This window comes from Cornus florida, unplaced genomic scaffold (assembly GCF_030987335.1).
Source record: "Cornus florida cultivar Cherokee Brave unplaced genomic scaffold, ASM3098733v1 CherokeeBrave_3.0.0_Hap2_Chr02, whole genome shotgun sequence".
Classification (NCBI taxonomy): Eukaryota; Viridiplantae; Streptophyta; class Magnoliopsida; order Cornales; family Cornaceae; genus Cornus; species Cornus florida.
The window spans coordinates 90,832,923-90,845,484 of NW_026775572.1; the positions used below are offsets into that span (position 1 = coordinate 90,832,923).

A 12,562-nucleotide genomic window follows, 5' to 3' on the forward strand; every position below is an offset into this window, starting at 1 on the left:
GGTTCAAAGGAGGAGAGAGAAGGTGGCAGCCCAAGGGGCTGCCATGGCTGCCGGCCAAGGAGTGGGGAAGATGAGAAAAAATCTGATTTTACAAATTAGGACAACCTATTTATAGAAATCTCAAAAAGTGCCCTAATAGGGCCCTACCGGGTCCGGAAAAGTGAAATTTGAGCAGATGCGCTCAAACGACAAAACTTTGTGAACAAAAAGATTCAAAATGAGAAAATGTGAACAACGGAAGAAATGACATCAAAAACCTAGTCCTGAGCAGAGAGATATGCCCCGAACAAGTTCGGCGACAATAGGGGCCAAAAACTCTGAAATTAGAGAAAAACGACCAGAACGGAATTCTAAGAGTACACGACTCGATGAAATATAAAAATGAATCCCGTACAAGGATCCAGGCTCTAGACGAGATATTTTGTAATAACTTTCATTAATTGCACAATGGCCCCTACAAAAAGGGTTAACTGCGAAACTGTCCCAAAATGAAAATATCTTCCAAAAGATATTTTCTTAGATACCGCTAAAATAAAATATCTTCAAAATATATTTATGAAAAACACCCCAAGAAAAGAAAAAGATTCAGAAGAATTGTTCATCCATGCCCTTATGGACATCGAGAGCAACCAGGGTACTTTCTTGTAAAAGTAAAAATACGTATTTCGAGGAAACCACTCAAAATGAAGGCACGTGAAATCAAAAACCAACTCTGAGCATGAAAAGTGAGGTTGTGCCAAAAACTGACAAATGGGGAAAAGACAGAATAGGGAAAAGGACGAAATAGGGAAAATGATAAAAAGTGAATAGTATTCGAAAAGTGAAAATGTGGAAATAACTCGGTCCTCAAAGGAAGTTGTCAATCCATACGAAAGAGTCTCAGAAACCAATTCCAAGCACTCGAGATGACACTAAGCGACGAGAAACAAAACTCAGAAAAGAAAATTAAACGAAAAAAATTTATCCGTAAAATTTCAGAAAAAAAGGAAAGGGAGGAAATGACCGGGTCAATACACTATCCATCAGGAATTAATAGATACAACCACATAACATGGCTCAATGATTAAATATACATTTTCCTATGCCACGTCATTGCTTAGACAGTTCGTCTTTTAGTGTCTTAGTTAGCTGCAAAAGAATTAGTTTCCTTCGCTCTCAACGTACACTGCCTTATTCCCTTTAACCTTTTGGATACCCATGTTTTGTGCTAGCCTAGTTCTATTATCATCCTTCTCCTTTCCTTTTCCCTTCCACTTGGGCCTAGAAGTAGATGGTATAAACTAGGTTAGATTGATAGGAACCCCATACTTTTGATTATCCTTTTGTCAGTTACTAATTCTATAAGAATATCAGCGAGTGTAAACTCAAACTGGTTCCTTTTTTAATTCACTCTAAAAGAGTCGAACGAGTTTGGTAACAAGGCAATAATTATGTTAACTTTAAACTTACCACCCAAGTCAACCCTATTGACCTCCAGTTCAATTTCTAAATAATAAACAATTATTTTCCAAAATTTAATCTTTTACTGGAGATACTTAGGCTATCTTGATGGTATTTAAATTTGACACAGTACTTAGGCATATGCTTTATCTAATCTCACCAAAATATCTCATTGACATATAATATGATGCTTGAAGAAAATAAAATAATGTAAATGTTAGCTTTGGATCGTATTTGAGACAAACTCTAGAATATTGCACCAAGTCATATCATTTATCTTATTTCACTTATTAAAAGCATTAATGTTCTCTTGGGTATCTTAAAGTAAAATGATTAGGTTTAGGAGTAGAAAATACATTTTGTACCCTTACATTGTTAGTAAAATATCTAAGTTCCTCTTCCAGTCCGTATAAATGAGGTCCAAATTCATTGAATATGTTAGCAAGCAGATAAAATGGATTAGACATAATACATCTGAATATAAATGCGTTCATACAATATGCAAGGTAAATTATTAATACTATCATGCATATTTAAAATTAAAATGAGTTTGTCAAACACATAGTATAATAAATCTCAATAGTATAAGATTTCATTATCACTTATTGGTGAACATTCCCTTTTAATAAATGTGGGTCCCTCAACTCCGTACCATAATAAATCACATAATCAATGCGTCAACAACTTATCCTGATGGAGGAATTCATTATTATTATTGTTGAGATTCATTTGCTATTAGGCGAGCACTTCCATTAAAATAATAATATGTGGGTCCCTTAACCATTTTGCATGAATAATCGGATAACCAATACGCCAATAACTTATTCGGTTGACGAAGTTCATTATTGCTATTGGCAGACAAATCCCATCATTTCCATATCTCTTTAGACAACTTGTTGTCTATTTATATGAAATGATTCTTGATTCTGTTTAGCCTTTCTAAAATCACGTAGTGTAGACCACTCCGCTGGGGAGGTAACACTATTAATTTTAGATTGAGTGTATAATGTTATTAATGCTCCAACAAAAAATAAAACATTAAATATCTTGTCATTATAATCTAGACTCTTTAAATCATGTGTAGGGCTTTATTTTTAAAGATCTAATTATAGTGAACATTTAATATTTTTATTTTTATGAGACAACCATTCTCGTAATATTAAAACTCTTCAAATCATGCGTGAGGCCTTATTTTTGAAGATCTAATTACAATGGTTATAATAACGAAGGCCATGTGGCAATGTATAAAAATCCCTGCTCCCACTCAATTTTTAATCATTAATAATTAGGATTTTTCATTTATTCATATCCATGATATAATGCATGCAAAACGCCTTCATTTTAATCCAATTAAATTTAGAAAATAACTGGACTTTTAAATGATTCACTCATATTTAATTTGAGACACACTTTAAAATTATTTACAAAAATAATTTTTGTTTCCCAATAAGTACCCTCAAATTAATTAGTAATGTAATGACTCGGTCATTTTCCTCCCTTTCATTTTTCCTGAAATTTTACAGATAAATTTTTTCCATTTAATTTTCTTTTCTGAGTTCTGTTTCTTGTCAGATAGTGTCGTCTCAAGTGCTTGGAATTGGTTTCTAAGACTTTTTCGTGTGGATTGATAACTTCCTTTGAGGACCGAGTCATTTTTACATTTTTCGTTTTTCAACACTATTCACTTTTGTCATTTTCCCCTGTTTCGTCCTTTTCCCTATTATGTCTTTTCCTCGTTTTTCGGTTTTTGGCACAACCTCACTTTTTATGCTCGAAGTTGGTTTTTGACTTCACGTGTCATTATCTTCAGTGATTTTCTCGAAATACGTATCTTTACTTTTATAAGAAAGTACTCTAGTTGCTCCCGGTGTCCATAGGGACATGGATGCACAATTCTTCAGAATCTTTTTTCTTTTCTTGGGGTGTTTTTCGTAAATATCTTTTAAAGATATTTTATTTTAGGAGCATCTAAGAAAATATCTTTTGGAAGATATTTTCATTCTGAGGCAGTTTCGTAGTTAACCCTTTTTGTAGGGGCCATTGTGTAATTAACGAAAGTTATTGTAAAATACCTCATTTTGAGCCTGGATCCTCATACAGGATTCATTTTCCCATTTCGTCGAGTTATGGACTCTTAGAATTTTCTTCTGGTCATTGTTCTCCAGTTTCAGAGTTTTTGGACCCGGTTGCCGCTAAACTTGTTCGGGGCATATCTCTTTGCTCGGAACTCGGTTTTTGACACCGTTTCTTTTGTTATTCATCTTTTCTAATTTTGAATCTTTTTTTTTCATAGAGTTTTTCCGTTTGAGCGCTTTTTATTCAAATTCCACTTTTCCGGACCCGGCGGGGCCCTTTCAGGGCACTTTTTGAGATTTTCTATAAATAAGGGTTCTTAAGTCAAAAAATTAGAATTCCATCATCTTCTCCCCTCTTTTGGCCGGCAGTCATGGGAGCCCAAGGGAATGCCTTCATTCTTTTCTTCTCCTCCACTTGATTTCCTTAGTGAAAAGTCTCTGGCCTTAACGTTTATTGTTCGTCTCATCGTGCTCTACCTTTCCCCCTTATTAGAACCTGTTTTTGGCCAAATTTTAAGTTTGGGTTTGAAGTCAAGTTGTGATTTTCATGGGCCTTCTTGGCGATTCTTGTTCATCGTGTTTTCCTTGACAAAACCCTTCGGTATCGTCGGATTCGGAGCACTTTTCTTTCGGTGGGGATTTAAGATTTTCATCTCAAATTGAGGTAGGGGGTGTTATAGTTTATATTCTTGTTATATTGCATGCTTTTGATGCTATTACGACTCATTTACATGTTATTGTATCAAATCTAGAAACTTTGATTAATTATTTCTTTGTGTAAGATTTAATTCTCCCGGTTGCTCATAACTTTGTTTAAACATGTAACATGATATTAAATTACTCCTTGACATGATCATTGACATATATTAAATCTAGATCATTTGGATAAGTAACGAAGATTTTATTTAATAATTATCTTGAATAATAGATTAATTCATGTGGCCATAACTAGCTTGAAATCAATATATGTTAGCATATTATATTAGGCCCTCGCATGCTCTTCAACATAGGTGAATTTGAGAGTAATCAAAGATGTTTTAAAATCTAGAGAATATTTAATTAATTGATTAATTAATTTATTCCGAGTGCACTATTCACTCCATTGGAATTTCGACTTGATATTCTTAATATGAATATCATATAGTTTCACATATATTAAATCTAAAATATTTGATTAGGTTTTGAAACCTTTCATTTAATATTTTTCTAGTATTAAGGTTTAATACTCATGGCCGTATCTTGCATGGAATGTACTCGTATCATGTCCTTAAATCAAGTCTTGGCATGTTGTATAACATACTTTAAATTCAGATCATATAGACGAGTTTCAAAATCTAGAGATTTTAATTAAATGAAATAATTAAAATCTATTCAATGGTTCTATGCACTTGATTAAGTTTCTAACCTTGTATTCATGATTTCCTTGATAAGTTTCTTTACGTGTATCAAATTGAGAATAATCGGATAAGTTTTGAAGCTTATATTTCATTATTTCCCTTATATGGAACTTAGCTCATTGATGAGCGCCGAAAAGTGCATATTTAAACCCCTTAAGCTTAGGCATTCTAGTACCTTTATCTATCTTACTTTACCGTTTTAGATTGATTTCGTATTATTTCCATTTTCAGGCACTTATCCCGAAAATAAGCTAACTCAGCCAAATAAGAGCAAAAATGAAGCAATTCTGGGATGAATCAAAGAAAAGAGCAAAGTGGAAGCAAAAGGAAGAAAAAGGTGGAAATCAACATTTTTGATCGATCTCAAATCAAAGTTCGATTGACCCAACACGATCGATCTCAGCACTTCAAGATGGATCAGAGCCATGATGACATTTTCAAAGATCTCAAAAGTTCGATCGATCCAACATCATTCTTTGATCGATCGAACTACCTTGTCTTTATTTAAATGATTGATCTTATCTAGTTGTACCACCCTGCCAACCACTTTTGTCCTTTTCCCAAAAATATCTTCAAAATATCCCAGATTTGTTTTTATCCAAAAAGCACCGCCATTGAGGATCGATCCAACTTCAGTTCGATAGATCTTAGCCATGTTCGATCGATCCAAGTCCAAGGTTCGATCGATCGAACTTCCTCCAGTGCGAAAAAGTTAAATTTCCAGCTCATTGAAAACTGTCCTTATCTAATCATTGGGGAATATTTTGTGCACGACCTCAGCTCATTTTGTATGTCACTTGACCTACCTATATATAGAATATGATACACTTTTTGAGGAAGAGGATCTAGATACCATCTATCACAAGAGAGGCTATTCTTAGGGAGGAAGAAAGGAGGAGAAGGCTAGAGACACCATTAGAGACTCTTCATCAACCAAGGAGCAAATCTCTACCATGGAGTTAGCCCTTGAGGGTTGGAGAAGCACTACCATGAGTGGCTAGACATCCTCTTGGGGCTAGAGTTAGCCCCAAGCATGCTTTCTACATCTTGATTTTGTGTATTATTGAGGGATTAGTGTTGTAATACATGTTTTGGCACTTTTATTTATATAGATCTTGTTTATTCAATAATTTATGTAGTTTAATGTTTCCAATTGATCATTTCATTCTATCCATATGTCTATGTGTGCTAGAATCGATGTTCATGTGTTTGTCTCTATTTCTTATGTTGTTAATGCATGTCTATGTGTATTAATGCCATAGATCTAGAGATTGTCAAAACATAGTGCTTAATGGAATGCTCTTCTAATTTTCTAGATGGTTCATGCTCATTTCTTGATGGATTGTGCCTCTCCCTAGCTTAATTAGTTTAATTTCATGTCATTAGCTTAATTGTAGTGTAGTGGTAGCAGAGTTGTTAGATGGGAGGACAATCCATGCTTGTTGTTTGATGTTTCATACTTTTGAATGCAAGTAGCATTTGTCTCTAATCTTGTGGTGTATTTGGCTTGTGAGCTTAATGAGGGGATTAATGACTTGCTATATATATTGTGCTTTTCACATGCTACTTAGACAATATATACTTAATTGTTAGATATATTGTGCTTTTCACATGTTGCTTAGACAATGTATACTTAATTGGTCATCCTTGCTAATTGAATAAACTAAACACACACACACATCAATATTGCAACACACATTTCCCTCATTAGTCACTTGTTAAAGGTGTAGAAAAGTATTGTTTGGTGGTGACCTGTAAACCCCAAGATCTCTCTCTCTCTTACTTACTCTCTATTGCATTCAATTATTTAGTTTAATTTGCTCTCTAGCTTAATCAACCAACCAACAATTTGTTTGATCACTTGACCTATTAACCCTAATAGCGATTCCACAACCAAATTCGACTCCAATCCCTTGGGACGATCCTTACTCACCCTAACTATATTTTTAGTGAAGGTAGTAGTGGCTTTTATAAATGTAAAACTTGTCCCTCGCCTTAATGCACACTCTCAAGCTTGTGGTGTAGCGACGCACAATCAGTTTTTGGCACCGTTGCCGGGGATTAGGCAACGTCGTATTTGTGGAATCAATTAGGAATTAGTACTCTTTTGATCGTGTCTTTACTTTGTTTTTATTTTTCTTTTGATTACTTATTGTGTTTGTTCATCTTTGACAAGGTGCATTGAGCTAGGAAGCAAGTAAAGGAGTATTCAAGCAAAGGAGCTAAGCAAGCAAGGAAAAATGCTAAAAAATCTTTAAAAAAATTGCTAAGCTAAGCTTTAAATTTGGTGTTGAAGTGCTATAAGACCTTTGTGAGATCTTTCTAACTCAATCTCTAGTTAAATCGTGAGCCCGCGTGGAGGCAATTTTACTTTTCTTTGCATGATTGTTCAAGCATGGGAGTATGGGATCATTGTATGTGGAGGAAGTTTGTTGATTGTTGATTTGTTGTGAAGGTGAAGTATTTGTCATTATTGCTTGTTTGTGTTGCATTGTGCATGCATAGTCGTAGGTCATTAAATCCTACTCTTGTCCTTCCTAATTTGCATCTTGAATCAGTTATTCGTAATCCTAGGGGAAGATGTAGTTTTAGTCAATCCATTTCATCAATGGAAGGACACAATGAGGACCATGTGGAGGACCTTAGTCACATAGACCAACAAGGTATCCTCCACCCCAATGTGCATCATGATAACATGCAAGTACCATTAAGCATGCCAAGGCCATTCATTCATCCACCACAACAACAAGGCCAAGTTCCATTTAGAATGCCAAGGCCAATGTATGCTCCACCACCTCCCATCATTCAAGGAAATCAAAACCAAGGTGCCCATGTTGCACCTCTAATTGCTAATCCTCCCCTTGCTTTGAGAGATCACTATGTGCCTAATGAATACAATGCACCCACATGCATTCAATTGCCACCATTTAGAGCACATCACTATGAAATTAAGCCACAAACCATTCAAATGCTTCCTAACTATCATGGACTTCTAAGTGAAGAACCTTACAAGCATTTGGATGAGTTTCTTGAAGTTTGTTCCATTGTAAAATATACGGACATGCCGGAAGAAGTCTTAAGACTCAAAATTTTTCCATTTACCTTAAAAGACAAGGCAAAATATTGGTTTAACAATCTTAGGCCGTTTTCAATCACTTTTTGGGCAGAAATGCAACAAGAGTTCTTAAAGAAGTACTATCCAGTTTCCAAGACCAATGCCATGCGAACCTCGATTCGGGAATTTTCACATGGGGATGGAGAAATGTTTCATGAGGCATGGGAACGCTTCAATGAATTGCTTAGGAAGTGTCCACATCATATGACATACCCAAATGGCAATTAGTTCAATATTTCTTTGAGAGCTTATCGGACAATTACAAAGGCATGGTTGATGCTTCCATGGGTGTCTCATACATTGATAGGCATGAGGATGATGTGTGGCGTCTCTATGAAAGCATGAGTGAAAACTCTTTGCATAGAACATTATCATCCAAGAATGGTAGAAATTCTCAAGGTAGGAAGAGTGTTGGCTTACATCAAGTTGACCACTCAAATGAAATAGCCGCCAAAATGAAGTCTTTATCTCAAAGGTTTGATTAATTTTTGATTAACCAAAACTCGGCGAACCAAGTATCTTCTTTCCCTAACCATTCTCATCGTGCATCAAATGAAATATGTATGACTTGTTCTAGTGTTCTTCATTCTACTTCTCATTGTCCTCACGGACAAGTGCAAAATGAACCTAATGAACAAGTCAATGCAGCTTTTGTGAACCAAGGGAACAATCCTTATGGTACTCATTATAATCCAAGTTGGAGAAATCATCCGAACTTCTCTTCTAAAAACCAAGGAGAGGGCTCAAACCCTTCCAAGGTGGTTTTCAAGGGAAGTACATTCTACCTCTACTTCAAAACCAAGGATCCTAAGGTTATAGATCTTATCAATCACAAGGGAATCAATTTGCTAACTCTCATTTTCCCAACTAATCTTATTCCCAAGGAAATGCTAGAAGTCCCGCCTTTGAAGAAAAAGTTTTGAATGTTTTGGGCACTCTTGAGGCAAATACACAATTACTTCATTCCCACTCTCAATCTATTCCAAAGCTAGAAACCCAAGTAGGGCAAATAACAAGCACTCTTAATGTAAGAGAGAAGGGAAAGATGCCTTTGAATGCCCCACCTAAGCAACAATGTGTTGTGGAAACCCATTCATCATCGGAAGGCCACACCATTGAGCATGTTAATGTGGTGACTACCTTGTGGAGTGGTAGGATTGTGGACAATCAAGTCGAAAAGTTCAATGAAGAGAGTGAACTAGTCCAACCTCAAGTTGTCACCCGTCCCGTTTCACATCCTATTCCTCCTTCATTGCACATACATGATCTTGTGAATGAGAAAACTTCAAAATGTGATTTGAAGAATGATTTTGAAAATGATTTGAAGAAAGATTTGCCGAAAATGAATTTGAAAAGGTTTTGTTGAAAAATGATTTGAAACAAAGTGATTTGAAAAATTCTCGTGTTGAAGAGTTTTCAAAAGAAAATGCTGAAAAAGTGTTTGAGCCAAAAGCTCCATTTCTGGATGCCTTAAAAGGATCAATTTCAAATGACAAGCAAAAGACCAAAATCAATGAAATTATGGATGTGTTTAGGCAAGTGAAAGTCAATCTTCCACTTTTGAATGCAATCAAGCAAATTCCGGCTTATGCCAAATTCTTGAAAGACTTGTGCACCCAAAAGCGGAAGAACAAGAGCCAAGCACCAAGAAAAGTGGTTTTAACCTAGCAAGTGAGCTCAATTTTGCAACATAACACTTTACCAAAGTTTAAGGACCCCAGTTCACCTACTACTTCATGCATCATTGGTGATCATATCATTAATCGGGCACTTCTTAACTTAGGAGCAAGTGTTAACCTTCTTCCATACTCGGTTTATGTCAAATTGGGCCTAGGTGAATTGAAACCGACGTCGGTAGTTTTACAACTTGCCGACCGATCCATCAAGAAGCCTAGGGGTATCACTGAAGATGTCTTGATTAAGATTGATAAGTTTTTCTTCTCCGTTGATTTCGTTGTCATTGACACGGAACCGGTCCCAAATCCTAAGAGCCAAATTCCCGTTATCCTTGGTCGTTCTTTTTTGGTAACCACAAATGCCAACATTAATTGTAGGACGGGGGTAATGAAGATCTCATTTGGCCACATGAAGGTGAAGTTAAATATTTTCAATCCAACCCTGAATTCATTTGACAAATATGAAGGAGAAGTTAATATTGTAGATAAATGTTATGATCTTCAATGTCAAGGAAGTGAGCTTTTGTGTAAGACCAAAACTTCAAAGGGATCTCCTTCAACCTTGCATTCTCAAAGTGTTGTTTCAAATTCTTGCTTTGAAAGGGTATGGAAGCCCAAAGATTATGATTGCATTGACAAGGGATCAAAAGTTTCTTTTGAGCTTAATCCAACAAGTTCTTCAAAGAACCATTTGTTGGGCGGAGTTCAAAGCATCTATCACCCCAACAAGGAGGGGATGCATTATAAGATCTTTGATCCGGGCTAAAAGAGCCCAACGTCTTACTAGAGACGTTAAAGACTAGCACGACATTTCGTAGGGTGTCAAAACCCTATTCCTCCCCCATTTCTATCTTTAATTTCATTTCTTGCGTAGTCTAGATACTTGTTTTTGGTTCATACACATTGCTAGGAACTGTGATTAGGATTGCATGAATTTTTATGTTGTGATTGAGCATTTTGCATAAGTTCGATCGATCTCAAATGAGAGTTCGATCGATCGAACTTCCATATGCATCCAACACTTAGAAAAATTTTCGACCTACATCCACCTGCATCCAAATCACCTCTCTGTCCCATCGTTCGAACTTATTTTCAGATCGATTAGAAGATCTTAGATTGATCCAATTTTAAAGTTTGATCGATCTCATGCTCCAACACTTAGAAAAATTTTGAGCCTGCATCAACCTGCATATTTCAGCTCTCTGTCTCATCGATCGAAAATATTTCAAGATCGATCTGAAGTTTTTTGATCGATCCAACTTCATCGTTGGATCGATTTGTAAATTCCAACACTTAACCAAATTTTTGAACCAAAAACCTGCATATTTTTGCTCTCTGTTTGATCGATCAAACATTTTGTTTAAATTGATCACAGTTCTTCAATTCTCTATTTTGACTTTTGTTTGACTTCATTTGACTTTTTAATTTAAAAAAAAATAAAAAAAATCCAAAAATATTTTTATTTTATTTTACTTTTATTTTTCAAAAATCCAAAAATATTTTCTATTTTTCAATTTTAATTTTTAATTTTTAATTTCAGTTTTTAATTTTTAAAAAAAAAATTTCAAAAATTCCAAAAACACTTTGAAGAGAGATCATCATAGTTCGATCGATTTGAAATCTCAGTTCGATTGATCGAACTGATCGGGAAAAGTTTTTAAAAAATAGACCTTTAGGAATCGATCTAACCCTCCAAACCCTTGACCCTCTTTCCCATCACCACTGTGCACCCATCTTTATCATCTTCTCCGGTGAGATCCAAACGTTGATTCTCTTTCTTTCTCCTCTCGGATTTTCATCTCCATCTTCCTCTCATCTTGTCTCGCGATTTGAGGTGAGATCCGAGACCCATTTTGTGATTTCAAGCTTCCACTTGTTAAATACATGTTTTAAATGTTGAATCCATGATATATTATTGATGAAATCCACCATTGATGAAGCTTGAAACATTGTGTATATATGTGTATATATGCGTTTATATATATTTGTATATATATTTGAGTTTTGATTCGATTTATGGGAGTATGGGCTTTGTAAAGTGAGTAGGATTGATTGATTGGTGTGTTGATAAGCCCACGACATTGTTCGTGAAGGCCCTGTGCCATCCACATCACAGGTCTGTGACCCTTCAGTTTTCATCTTCGCACAGTTCGATCGATGAAACTTCTATCTCAGATTGATCTTGAGAGATCGATCGAACTCATCTTTTTCAGTTTCTCAGATTGATCGAACTTTTGAGATTGATCTCAAACCTTTTTATGATCGATCGAACTTCACAGATCTCATACACGCACTTCATTCATCATGTCTTATGTTCTCGCTATCTCATATATGCCCAGTGCCTGTGATATTCCACATTGGATGCATTTCATACTCATATTGCTTAGCATGTTCATATCTTGTCACTTGCATAGATTTATGTCATCTATATGTTTTGTCTATCTTATTTGACGTGCATGTTTCTATTTTGTGCTTTCAATTCTTTATTCTGGCACTGACTCCCCTTGCAATTTTTTAAATTATTTTTCAGGCCATGACTAAGCGCAAGACTGTTGCCAAGAGGTAACATGGGCCTCAGAGACGTATCAGACCTAGGACAGAGGAGACAGCAGAGCCCTCTCATGCACAGGAGGAGCCATTACAGCCTACTCCACCTCAGTCACCTACTCATGAGGCTGAGGATGATCATATTCCATCTACTTTTGCGGCTCAGCCTGAGTTTACACCATTACCATCTCCACCATACCAGCCAGCTCGAGAGCGTGACAGGCCTGCGCCTAGATATGCACATATGATAGTGGATCATGAGTCAGTTTTCGACACAGTTTTCTTCTCCAGATCGGTGCTGACCCAATCAGC

The 12,562-nt window shown here is 35.9% G+C and overlaps 1 non-coding gene across 1 annotated transcript; it reads right to left on the reverse strand.

Annotated features, from left to right (window-relative positions):
- Positions 1-8,129: 8,129 nt before the first annotated feature.
- LOC132298014 (small nucleolar RNA R71) lies at positions 8,130-8,236 on the reverse strand. The gene has a single exon (XR_009479486.1). It is a non-coding gene; the product is annotated as a small nucleolar RNA R71 (small nucleolar RNA).
- Positions 8,237-12,562: the final 4,326 nt, after the last annotated feature.